General features: G+C 35.9%; 1 pseudogene across 1 annotated transcript; it reads left to right on the forward strand.

Moving 5' to 3' along the window:
- The first annotated feature begins 2166 nt into the window (after positions 1-2166).
- Positions 2167-3555, forward strand: LOC147553922 (pentatricopeptide repeat-containing protein At2g30780 pseudogene; annotated as a pseudogene). The gene has a single exon (XR_015236293.1). The product of XR_015236293.1 is annotated as a pentatricopeptide repeat-containing protein At2g30780 pseudogene (transcript).
- Positions 3556-12793: the final 9238 nt, after the last annotated feature.

Here is a 12793-nt window from a genome sequence, read left to right on the forward strand (position 1 = left end):
CTGGGACAATTAGTGTATTACTAGGTTACACTATAATCTTTATGATAAAAGGGGAGGCTTTGGGCATAATTAAGGAAAAGCCTCTAGGTTACACTAATCATCATCTTCATCTTCCCCTCGTTTCAACCCCACAAATTCCTGTCACCATTTTCTTTTAGTTCCCTGGTTCAGTTCGAGTTTCACGTTGTCTGGTTTTGTGTTTCTGTTCTTAGTCGAAACAAAATAGCCTAGCTATTTTTTCGAGTTTTCACTCTATCTATTTCGTCAAAGAATTTTTGGTTTACTCATACCAAAATAGTCTATTCTCTAATTATTAGAGAGATCAACAATGTTTCCGCGTTACAGTAAATGTTCGTTCGGATATAAGCGAGATAGACGATAAATGGATCAGGTCGAGGCGATAATGAAATATCTTTTATTAAGACATTTTATACCCCTACAACGGTACTAACAGTTGGGTGTATATCTCCTAGATACAACGACTTTCTTTCAGGGTTGTGATGGTATTTCATGGTTCTGAAAGCGGGTGAGCCTTCGTAACCAATATGAACTCCTTAACTTGACCTTTTTGATAACTCCTGACTTGGTTTTGAGATAACTCCTAACTTCGGTTATGTCTTCTAGGTACAATCGGACGCTTCAACAGTAATATAATTGTGTTCTAGTATTAATATAAAAGAAGCTGTTTATTTAGTTCATTGTCTATCTCTTGTTTTGCTGTTTCATCTAACTTCATGAACTCTGTCCTCATTTTTTCGGATTTGCTCTTCAAATTAGATCCGTAACGAAGTATAGTAGTCAGGCTCGTGAGTCGGGCCTGGCTCGGTAAGTCGATAGATCTTATATGAGTCGAGGATCAGTTGTGTTCCAGTTTGGGCTACTCGAGACCAATTGCATCACTGAGTTGCTCTTTTTGATCCCGAAACAAAAACTAGACCAGAGTTCACTTTGATCTTTAATAAACTTTGGTAGTCTGGTCAAGTTTTTGATAACCAAGCTCATGGAATATACTGAACTCTTTTTTTTTTTTTTTGCATTTTGAACTTATTACGACCCAAATACTATTTCAACAAGAACACTGATGTAAAGAGGTTCGTTATAAGATGGGAACTTTATGAGTGAATAACTGTAGGATTTCTCTGAAACTCGACAGTCCTACTCTTTGTCGGTGTTAAATAGTGATTTTCGAGTATCTGCAAGACCTAAATTATCAACTATATCTTAAAAAACATCGAAAATAATCAATTAGGATTTGAGATGGGTTTAGTGGGGTTTCGAGGGTCCTCCCCAGAAACCCTTGTTATACCATCAGAAAGAAGCTTATGACGTTCAGTCAGATAGTTTTTTATTGGCGGCCGCCTGGCCGTTGTACACCGGCCGGACATAACAGTTAGATAGGTGTACACTGGAAAATCACGAAATAGAGAGAGAGAGAGAGAGATTCTAACCACCAACATCACTGGGAATAAGTGTAAGTTTAGGTGATAAAAAACTCATATAAGAAACTCAGAGCCTAAAATTTCTCATTACTACTAGATGGGACGCCTTCTAAGAGCATCTCCAACATCCCAACCCCAGCCGACCGTTGGGGATGCCTCCAATGGGGTTGATCTTAGCCGTTGGATTAAATCCAGCGAATAAGATCTTGAAATTTTTTTATGAAATTTTTTTTATTCTTCTTTTTAAACTTTGATTAGTTTTAATTTTTTTTAAAATCAAACAAAAACTCACACATTAATAATTACATCCCACCAACGTGCCGGTCTCCGAATAATTTTCTAACCTTAAAAAAAATTTATTTCCAAAATAGTTCAAACAAGTGTTTCGTACATGTACAAAATCACACAGGTTTTTCTCACACCTACAAAAAAACCCACACACGCGTTTCCCACATGCACATATTTAAGTCCTCAAGAGAGGCTGAGGTTGTAGCTGAATTTTTGAGGCTGAAAATTTTTATATGAAGAATTTCAATGTGATTGAGGGATGTCATGAAAGTTTAGTGAAAAAACCTAATTGAATAAAGGGTAGAGATTTCATCTATTAGAAAGTTAATAAAGTTTAGTAAAACAAGTTTAGTAAAACAAGTAAAGATTGAATTTTGACCTACTTTTCATTTTCAGGTTTTTAATTGGAGAAGGAAACAAGCAAATGATGGTGGTTTTGTTATGGAAACAGAAGAATACGCCAAAGGTATAACTATTGCTGGTAGACTTAAGGATATTGATCTTGCTATCAATTTGTTTGCGGAAGCTGCTAGTAAAGGAGTTAAGACAACTTCTACCTATAATGCTCTAATGGGAGCTTACATGTACAATGGTTTAGATGAAAAGACACAAACTTTGTTTAGGGAATTAAAGCGAGACGTAAATTGTAGTCCGACTGTTGTTACTTACAACATTCTGATTTTAGTTTTCGGCCGATTAATGTTAGTTAGACATATGGAGGAAACTTTTCAAGAAGTAAATGAGTTGGACCTCTCCCCTAATTTGAATACGTACAATAATCTAATTGCTGGGTATGTTACGGCATGGATGTGGGACGAAATGGAGAAAACGTTCAAAATCCTAGAAAAGGGACCGATTAAACCTGATGTTAACACATACTTGTTAATGTTACGAGGTTATGCACATTCATGTCAGCTAGAAAAGATGGAAAAGACTTATGAGTTAGTTAAGCTTTATGTAAATGAGAAAGAAGCACCACTAATCAGAGCCATGATATGTGCTTATTGTAAGAGTTCTGATCTTAATAGGATTAAAGAGATTGAAGCACCAGTGAAACTTATCCTGAAAGAAGATTACCGACCTTGGTTGAATGTTCTATTGATTAGAGTTTATGCACAATAGAACTTGATGGAGGATATGGAAAGTTACATTGAAGAGGCATTTGAGCACAAAACTGTTGTAACAAAGATCGGTGTTATGATTGCTATTATAACGAGTTATTTCCGTCGCAATGCTGTGGATAAGTTGGCGAATTTTCTGAAACAAGCGGAATGTGCTGGGTGGAAAATCTGTCGGTCTGTGTTTCATTGTAAGATGGTCATGTTATCAGCACAAAATCACTTAAATGAAATGGAAAATGTTTTAGACGAAATGGAAAGATGTAACATTGATCCTACAAAGAAAACATTCATAATTATGTACAAGGCATATAGACAGTATGGCCAAAACTTAAGAAAAGATAGAGTATTGGGGGTTATGTGCAAGCAAGGGTTTGGTTTACCCGTGGGGGCTCTCTCGTCATCCTAGAACACTCTATTTCATTACGATAAAACATTCAACTCATGATGTTGATTCAAACAGCACCTGGTGAATCGGATCATTGGGAACGGATTCGTTACACATGGAGTAGAGAATTTTGAAGCTCAAATAAAACATTAGTAAGTTATATATCTCTCATATTACCCAGCATTAGGAATATCTTTGATTATTCTTTGTTCTTATAGTTCCTTCTGTGCTAGCAAGTGTCCTTGCATGTTGTACCAATAGATTAATGATTGGTAGTACAAGAAAATCACTTTCGATTAGTTCTGACATTCTTTCTTGTTTTGCTTTTTCTTTTTTATACTTCAGATCTTTCGATGTTCATAAGTAGTAAATTTAGTGGATTTTTGAGGCTATAAGGTATTCATGGCGATGATGAAGACGTAAATGTTAGATAATTGAAGAAATCCAAAAAGAAACTGATACAAAGAAGCCATTTTACCCCCCAGTTGAAGAATTAAACAAAATTTGTCTTGATCTTTTTCTGTTCTCTTCTCTCTGATTTATATTCTTGCCCCTAAACAAAGAGAAGTATGATAAAATTAAGAAACTTATAAACTAAAGAACAGAGATGTATGATAAAACCAAGAACCTTATAAACTAAAGAACAGGGATGTATGATAAAATCAAGAAACTTACAAACTAAAGAACAGGGATGTATGATAAAATCAAGAAACTTACAAACTAAAGAACAGAGATGTATGATAAAAACAAGAAACTTACAACCTAAAGAACATGGATGTATGATAAATCAAGAAACTTACAAACTAAAGAACATGGATGTATGATAAAATCAAGAAACTTACAAACTAAAGAATAGAGATGTATGATAAAATCAAGAAACTTACAAACTAAAGAACAGAGATGTATGATAAAATCAAGAAACTTATGAACTAATGAACAGAGATGTATGATAAAATAAAAAACTTATGAACTTAAGAACAGAGATGTATGATAAAATCAAGAAACTTATGAACTAAAGAACAGAGATGTATGATAAAATCAAGAAACTTATGAACTAAAGAATAGAGATGTATGATAAAATCAAGAAACTTATGAACTAAAGAACAGAGATGTATGATAAAATCAAGAAACTTATGAACTAAAGAACAGAGATGTATGATAAAATCAAGAAACTTATAAACTAAAGAACAGAGATGTATGACGGCACGTTAGGATTTGATATTCCGCACTATCGACCCGTGTCTTTGAGCATAATATGTCGGGTCGATCTAACGGGACAAAGGCCGTGACAATTGGTATCAGAGCCTGAAAGTGTACAGGCCAAGAAGTATAGCACTCTGATACCTATTTGACAATTGGTATCAGAGCCTAGATGAAAGGCTAAAGATATATTACACTCTGATACCTATTTGACAATTGGTCAAGAAACTTATAAACTAAAGAACAGAGATGTGTGATAAAATCAAGAAACTTATAAACTAAAGAACAGAGATGTATGATAAAATCAAGAAACTTATGAACTAAACAGAGATGTATGATAAAATTAAGAAACTTATAAACTAAAGAACAGAGATGTATGATAAAATCAAGAAACTTATAAACTAAAGAACAGAGATGTATGATAAAATTAAGAAACTTATAAACTAAAGAACAGAGATGTATGATAAAATCAAGAAACTTATAAACTAAAGAACGGAGATGTATGATGAAATTAAGAAACTTATAAACTAAAGAACGGAGATGTATGATAAAATTAAGAAACTTATAAACTAAAGAACGAAGATGTATGATAAAATCAAGAAACTTATAAACTAAAGAACGGAGATGTATGATAAAATCAAGAAACTTATAAACTAAAGAACACAGAATGAAGAACTTCTTACCATCCCCCAGAAGCTGACGATTCCCCCTCTGTAAATGAAGAACTTCTTTCTTGGTACTTTTTCATCAATTTCTCTCTGCGTTCTTCCTCAAAATCTTCTTCAACCAATTCTGGCAACTTCTTGCCAAACCGCTTCCTTCTGTATTCTTCATATTCTCTCTTGATTTTTGATGCAAGACATCTCCTGTACTCTTTCTCTCTCCTTTCTTAATATCAAACACTCCTCATCCAAAAAATCCCATCTTCCATTCCGAAGGAATAACCGGTCCATAGATCTCGCAGTAATCTTGACTTCTTCTATTAATTATCAATGTCGAAAGGGTAACTTATCTGAAGCAGCAGGTGAGTTTACTAGTACGAGAGTTGGTGGTATCAAACCCAATTACATTACTTTCATAACTCTTCTCTCTGGTTGTGCCCATTTCTCCACTGAAATCACCTTTCGCTTTGGATTTTCGGTTCATGGACACATCTACAAATTAGGGTTTAGTGGATACAATGTTATTTTTAACAAAAAGTTCATCTCTCTGCTCCCAGTCGTTTTCTCTCTATCTTTAGATCGACAAAGGGTTCATCACCACCAAAAACTTGTGAAAACTATTTCCCGATCTTCCTGATGAGTGGTGATCTATTTTGTGGTTGTGGTGGTTGTGTGGCAGGTGGTGGTGGTGGCAGTCTGGCTGTTGGTGGTGGTCTTGGTGGTTGTCTGTGTTGTGGTGTGGTGGTGTGGTTTGTACCTGTGGTGGTGTCTGATTGGTGGTGGTGGTGGTGATGGTGGTGGTATTTGAGTGGGAATATTTCTAATTTTTAAGGGTATAAATGACATTTAACATATTTCAGCCATTTACATTTGTTTTCAGACTTGTTTTAAAGTCTGAAAAATATAGGCTATTTTTCAGCCAATTCAGACCTTGGTCCAATTCAGCCAAATTTTCAGATTTTCTTAAAGTGAAAAAACAAACATCTGAAATCTGAATTGGGTTTCAATTCAGATTTCAGATCTGAAAAAATAGAAAAACAAACAACACCTAATTCTCACTCACTGTGACAGATTATAGTCCATCGATTATAATTCATTAACATCTAATAGATCGTCTCCTCACATTATCGATTACCCATTCATCTCTTTGTCATTCAGTCGTATTCGTTTGGTGGGTTCTTGTAATGGTTTGATTTGCTTCACTTGTAGCTGTCACGATGCTGATGATGATTGTTGGGAATACTACCTCTGGAATCCATCTACTGATGAATATAAAATAATATCTTCACCACCGTCTCTTTCTGGTTATATTGAAGATAATATATTAAGTGGTTCCAAGGTGTTGACATAAACTCCAGAAATCCCTAGAGGTTCCAGGTTCGAATCCCAAAGAAGGTGGAATCTTTGGTTATTTGAATTGGGGTTATTAGGGTGTAAATAATGTTGTTGGGCTTTAGGCCATGTCTTGTTGGGCTATAGGCCGGTTCTGTTAGTGTTTGAGTGGGCGGTTAGCGAGCTTATCACATCTATGATGTATCAAGTGCCAAATGTAACGACATACGTGTAGGGATTTATACCCTTATACTAGTGTTTATAGCGGATAACGACATCTAATGTCTCACACTAGTATCCCCAAGATCATCATGCAAAACTAGTAATTAAATTAAGGGTTAATTCCGTTTTGGCCCCCGATTTGTGACCAACTCGCCGTTTTGGCCCCAATAAGTGTCCGGCAGTTCGTTTTGGCCCCAATTTCCAGTTTGGCCCCCACATTTTTTTATAAGCTTCCCCATTCTACCCTTGTGGCAATTTTGTAATTTAATTGTGTTTTATTTCTCTTTGTCCACTTCACCTCTATAACTTCCACATCAGATGCCGTCAGAGAATGTCACCGGCCGGAAAAGGTCACCGGCCGGAGACTTTTCCGGCGATCTTTTTTTTTTTTAATCTTCCCCAACCTTTACCTTCTTTCTTTCTCTCTCTTTTTCCCTCTCTAAAACAACCATCCATATATAACAAACCCTAGAGAGAGAGAAACAATAAGAACTTCGTGTTTCTTCTCAAATAGATCTAATCCTGGTCTTTTTTTGAAGAGTTTTTTTGTTGAAGATGTAATCTTGGTCTTTTTTTTTGTTGAGAGATGTAATCTTGTTCTTGGTACCTAGTTATCTAAAGGTTACTATTTGATAATATAAAAAAGATTTGTACCTTGGGATGGCATGGCTTGTGCGATTTACATATTTAGACAACAAATTGCAATCAGTGTGTTTGTGAGTATTTGAAACAATCATCAAATTGATGGTGGAATTTGTGTTATTCCCAAATTATCAAATTGATGGTGGAATTTTGTGAGTATTTGAAACAATCATGAAATTGGATACCGTGATCAGGCTGAAAAAATTGGATGCCGAGATCTTGATCCTGAATTCAAACGATTCCTTCTCGAACCAGGTAATATCAAATCTCTTCAAAAATTTCTAATGTTTCGTACAATTCCCCAATCTGTTTCCCAATCCGTTCAAGAAGATTTCAATCGTGGTCGTAATCGATGATGATGATGACACTGGTGGTGGTGGGGAATTTTTATTTTGTTTTGTTAGGGTTTTTATTAGTAACGATGTTAAGGGTGTTGTTAGGGTTTAGGGTTGTTGTTAAGAGTGAGAAAAGAGATGATGGAGCTCATTGCATGAAAAGAGATGTTATTTCATTCATGAGGTTGTTCATGACTAGAAGCCATGACTGGATCTAAATCGATGAATGAAGAAGAAGAGTCAACTGATTTATTATTGTTTCTGTATAAAAAGCCATGGAAATGGAGATCCATGGAGATTACAGGAATCGAATGGAATTTGAGAAGAAGAAGAAGTTCTTATTGTTTCTCTCTCTAGGGTTTGTTATATATGAATGGTTGTTTTAGAAAGGGAAAGAGAGAGAGAGAGAAAGAAGGTAAAGGTTGGGGAAGAAAAAAAAAAAAAGGGTCGCCGGAAAAGTCTCCGACCGGTGACATTCTCCGGCGACGTCTGATGTGGAAGAGATGATGTGGAAGTTATGGAGGTGAAGTGGACAAAGAGAAATAAAACACAGTTAAATTACAGGATTGCCATAAGGGTAGAATGGGGAAGCTTATAAAAAATGTGGGGGCCAAACTGGAAATTGGGGCCAAAACGAACTGCCGGACACTTATTGGGGCCAAAACGGCGAGTTGGTCACAAATCGGGGGTTAAAACGGAATTAACCCTTAAATTAATGGAGATAGTAGATTACCTTAATCGCTTTTCCCTCGAACTAGTTGAATTGATTAAAGAAGACCAAGAGCTTTAAGTGTAGCTCCTCTACTTGGGACACGAGTAATCAACTTGATCTCCCACCTTGTTGTATAGCTAGCACACCAATGGTGGTTGGAAGGAAGAACACCTTCTTCTTTGACTAGATAGATAGTTAATGGGAATTAGCTCACTTTCTCCTCTCTACTTGATGTGGTAGAGTAAGAAAGATTAGAGAGAAATTCCACACCTTATTCTCTGCCCTAAGAGTGTTTATATAGAACCCTAATAAGAATCCACCTCCTTTTAGGTTTCCCAAAACACCCTTTAGAATAAGATTTAGGGAAATAGTCGAAAATAGCAACTATTGATATTTTCTCAATTACCTAAGGAGGAGGTGTCCAAACACCACGAAAATTGGAAGATATAATGTTTATTATATCAGCAACTAACCCTCCAAAATTCAGCGCAATTCGAGTCCTAGAAGTACCGAACCGGTCTAGGCCCAAAAACCCTGTTTTTGGCCTTTTTGTACTATCTTTGCCTAATTCCTTTTTAGGCCTATGAGATATGTTTATGGGACACTCCCATGATTATATCTTACTCCCACTAGTCATATCCTAGATCAATTTGTCATTCTTATGTGTAACCCGTTATAGGATCCGATCGAAGTTAGCCGCGAACTACTTCGTAATTCGACGATCGTAGTTGGTCTCTAGCTACAACTCTACGATCTCTAAATCAATCGGACTTGATGATCTTCCACATCAATTGTCCTATCCGAAAAATTGTTCGCATTGTCACCTTGGTCGAAGGACATCTCCTTCAACTCCTTCAATACGTAGATCGTATTCGACTTCCAAAAAAAAGAAAAATTACAATCTATAGTTCACGCTCCAATTCGTGGGAAGTTGTGGGCCACATTCCTTTCAGACTCATTCGTACCGATCGTGGTATCCTTGCTAATGGAGATCTTCATTGGATTGCAACTCCGTTTATAAAAGGATCGAATAAAACTTCATACAATGTTATACTTTCTTTTGATGATACGGTCGAGGACAGTGTTGGACATGTACCAGTACCAGAACATTTGAAAGACAAATTATCAACACCTACGGCAGAACTTGGTGTTTTGCGTGAGAATCTTTGCTTCTCCTTTGCTACTAGTTTGAATCTTCATATGGAATTGTAGGTATTATTGGACTATGAAGTGAGTGCAGCTTGGACTAAAATGTATACCATTTGCAAAGACAGCTTTGATCAATTCATTACTCCGATAAAATATTTCGAAAATGGAGACGTTCTATTCGACAAAAATGCTGAGGAGTTACTTTTATATGAGAAAGGTAAAAGAGTTATAATTCCCAAGCTAACGACTGATAGTTCAAATAACTATATTCAAGTAGTGACTTGTATCGAAAGTTTAATTTCAATACATTCTGAAACTTATTTGAAGCGAGATTTAGACAAAACAATCTGCAAAACACAAGAAGAACGTCACGGGTAAGGATTAATCTACCAGGAGCATGCAACTACTACTAATTTTGTATTTGTAACTAGCAATATATTTAGAATTAGTCGTCTGAGGGTTAATTTGCTTTGCCTTTCAAGAACTCCATTTCTTTATCATGTTATAGTTCCAGCTCATCTTTACATTTTTAATACAATTTGTCTTTGGGTATGTTTGCTAAAACGAATTTCTTTCGATTATTTGAAAACCTTATTTAAAATTATGATTTCCTAGTATGTAAATGGTTGTAATGGGGCACAAATTTTTTGACTATTTAAATCAATTTAAAAGGTTTTGTGGAATTTCAACAACATTGTAGATTTCTAGTCATAAAAGTGTGAGATCTACAAAAGCTTAAACTTGGATTTGGCATCTCGCACCTCGACGAGCCCATCCAGAGCTGAAAAGGGCGTCGCCTAAAGTGTTGCAAATCTATCAACCTAATCATCGCAAAAGTGTGACATACAAAAGTACCACTTGTAGACTTTGTGACAAAGCCCTTGCAAAAAATGTCACTTAAAGTGTTCAAACTATAACTTAAAGCGTCTTAAAAGATGACACCTAAAACAGTACAAGAAAGTGACACCTAAAATATAGCAGAACTGATATTGATTTTTTTTGTTTTTAAAAGATAGCCTAAAAGTGCGGCAAAGAGTCTACAAAAGCTATACAAAGCGTCACAAAAACACATCCGAAATTCGCACAAAATGGGTTGCAGAAAGTATCCCAGTAGTAGAACATTCGAAATCCTTCGATAATTATCATTACTTTCGTTGTCATTGTTATAGAATCTAGCTTCCACAATTTTCAACGTTTTCGTTATGACTTAATCATCCTTCACTCATCTTCACCAAGCATCCAAAATGTGAAAGTTGCAAGAAGACAAATAAGAAAAATCATCAAGTCTTTTTCTCTCCAAATCCGACGCTTTAAAATTTACGTGCTCCAACTTGGGGTGGGGGTAATATGATACGTAATATATAAAGGATCGAAATGAATAGATCTGACGATCAAAATGAGTCAAAGAATTAAGATACGTGTGTAATATGTGTATGTACGTGACAGTTTCGGATTTAGTTTTGATTTGGCCAAAATGGTAGATTAGGAATATAAAAAATATTGGGTCAGAGCTTGATGATGTATAAATGACCGAAAAGTATTCTTGGAATCCGAAACAAACTCTCAGATACTTATAGAGGGCAAAACAATGAGACGGATCGAAATGGAGGGTAGATAAGGAATATAAAAAATATTGGGCCAGAGCTTGCTGAGGTAATATGATACGTAATATAAGACCGATCGAAATGAAGAGATCTGACGATTCATTCTGGTGAGTCAAAAAAAGGGGGGAGTACTATAGAAAGAAGGGTAAAAAAGTAAACAAGATATTGACGGTTAAGTTTGACTAATACTTGGTCGTTAAATTGAAAAGGGTTATTTAGTGATTAAAAAAATGATAATGTTTTAGGGGTTAACCCCCATTTCCTCTTTTTCCGTCAAAAGCTCGTTAAGTAGCGCGCGTGCCACTCACGTGAGTTTCTTCTGATGATCTTGCCCTCCATCCAAATCAACCGTTTAAAGATTTAATTTATTTTTTAAAAGGTTTTCTTTCCACATTTAAGTTTCTCAACCACCCATTTTTTGGTGAAGACGCGGGAACGTGAGAAGCCAGTAAACCCTTCCCTTTCGACTATTCGTGCAAGATCCCATGTTTTTCGGTTAAATATAGAAGACTAAGGTTAGACGAGTTGGAGCGCCCAGCGGAGCTCATGAGTTTTAGGATTCATTTCGAATATTTATTTTGGTTGAACAAGAACACTCATCGGACTAGTGATGCTTAAAAGGCCGGGTCGGGCCGGCCCGGCCCGGGCCTGTCCAGGCCGGGCCGGGCTCAACCCGGGTTGGTTATACAAGGGCCCAGCCCGGGACTGGGTATAGACCCAGGCCTGGCCGGGCCGGGCCAGCCCGGATTTTCTATATTATATATTTTTTTTTAATATTTGAAAAACCAAAATTTAAATTAAAAAAAATACAAATCGATTGTTTATTTTGAATATAAAAAATTAAAACTTTAGAGACGATTTTCTATAAATAATGACATGATTTAGAAATGACTTTTGGAAAGATTTTAGGAATAGTTAATAGGATATAATTTTCATAAATAAGTATAGAAAAGATTTTTAGAAAGAGTTTTTTGAATTGATTTTAGAAATTACTTTGTGGAAATAATTAATAGAGGGTGACTTACATAAATAAATTAATAAGTTTAGGAAATATTTTATGAAAAGATTTTTGGGAAATGATTTTAGAAATTATATTTTGAAACTAATTAGTAGAGGATGATTTATATAAATAGAAGATGATTTACATAAATAGGTTAACAAGTTTAAGAAAGATTTTTGAAAAGATTTCGTGAGAGTGATTTTAGAAGTTACGTTTTGGAAATAATATAGAGGATGATTTAAACAGATAAATTAACAAGTTAGGAAAGATTTTTCGAAAATATTTTATGAAAATGAATATTTTAGGAACGATTTGTTGGATAGATCTTTTCGAAAAGGAATGTTTTCAAATTCTCTATGAAAATTTTAAAATAAGGCATGAAATAAAAAAAGGAAAAAAAAAAAAACAGGTTTTGACGGGTCGGGCCAGGCCTGGCCCGTCGGGCCCAAACCATAGGCCCAGCCCGGGCCCGGAATAGAACCCGGGTTGGCCAGGCCCGTTTTCCGTACAGGCCAGGCTGGGCCGGGCCTGTACGGAACGGGCCGGTCCAGGGCCTAACCCGGGCCGACCTGGCCTTTATAACAACACTACATCGGACATATCTCGAGGAACCGGGAATTTCGGCTGGACTTATTTGATATTCGGACGTTATTTTGACTTCGCTCGGAAGTTAATAGCATATACTGTTGTTGTCGATGAGTG

The sequence above is a fragment of the Eschscholzia californica genome, unplaced genomic scaffold (genome assembly GCF_041429995.1).
Source record: "Eschscholzia californica isolate CP2 unplaced genomic scaffold, dmEscCali1.0.p SCAF_262, whole genome shotgun sequence".
Lineage (NCBI taxonomy): Eukaryota > Viridiplantae > Streptophyta > Magnoliopsida > Ranunculales > Papaveraceae > Eschscholzia > Eschscholzia californica.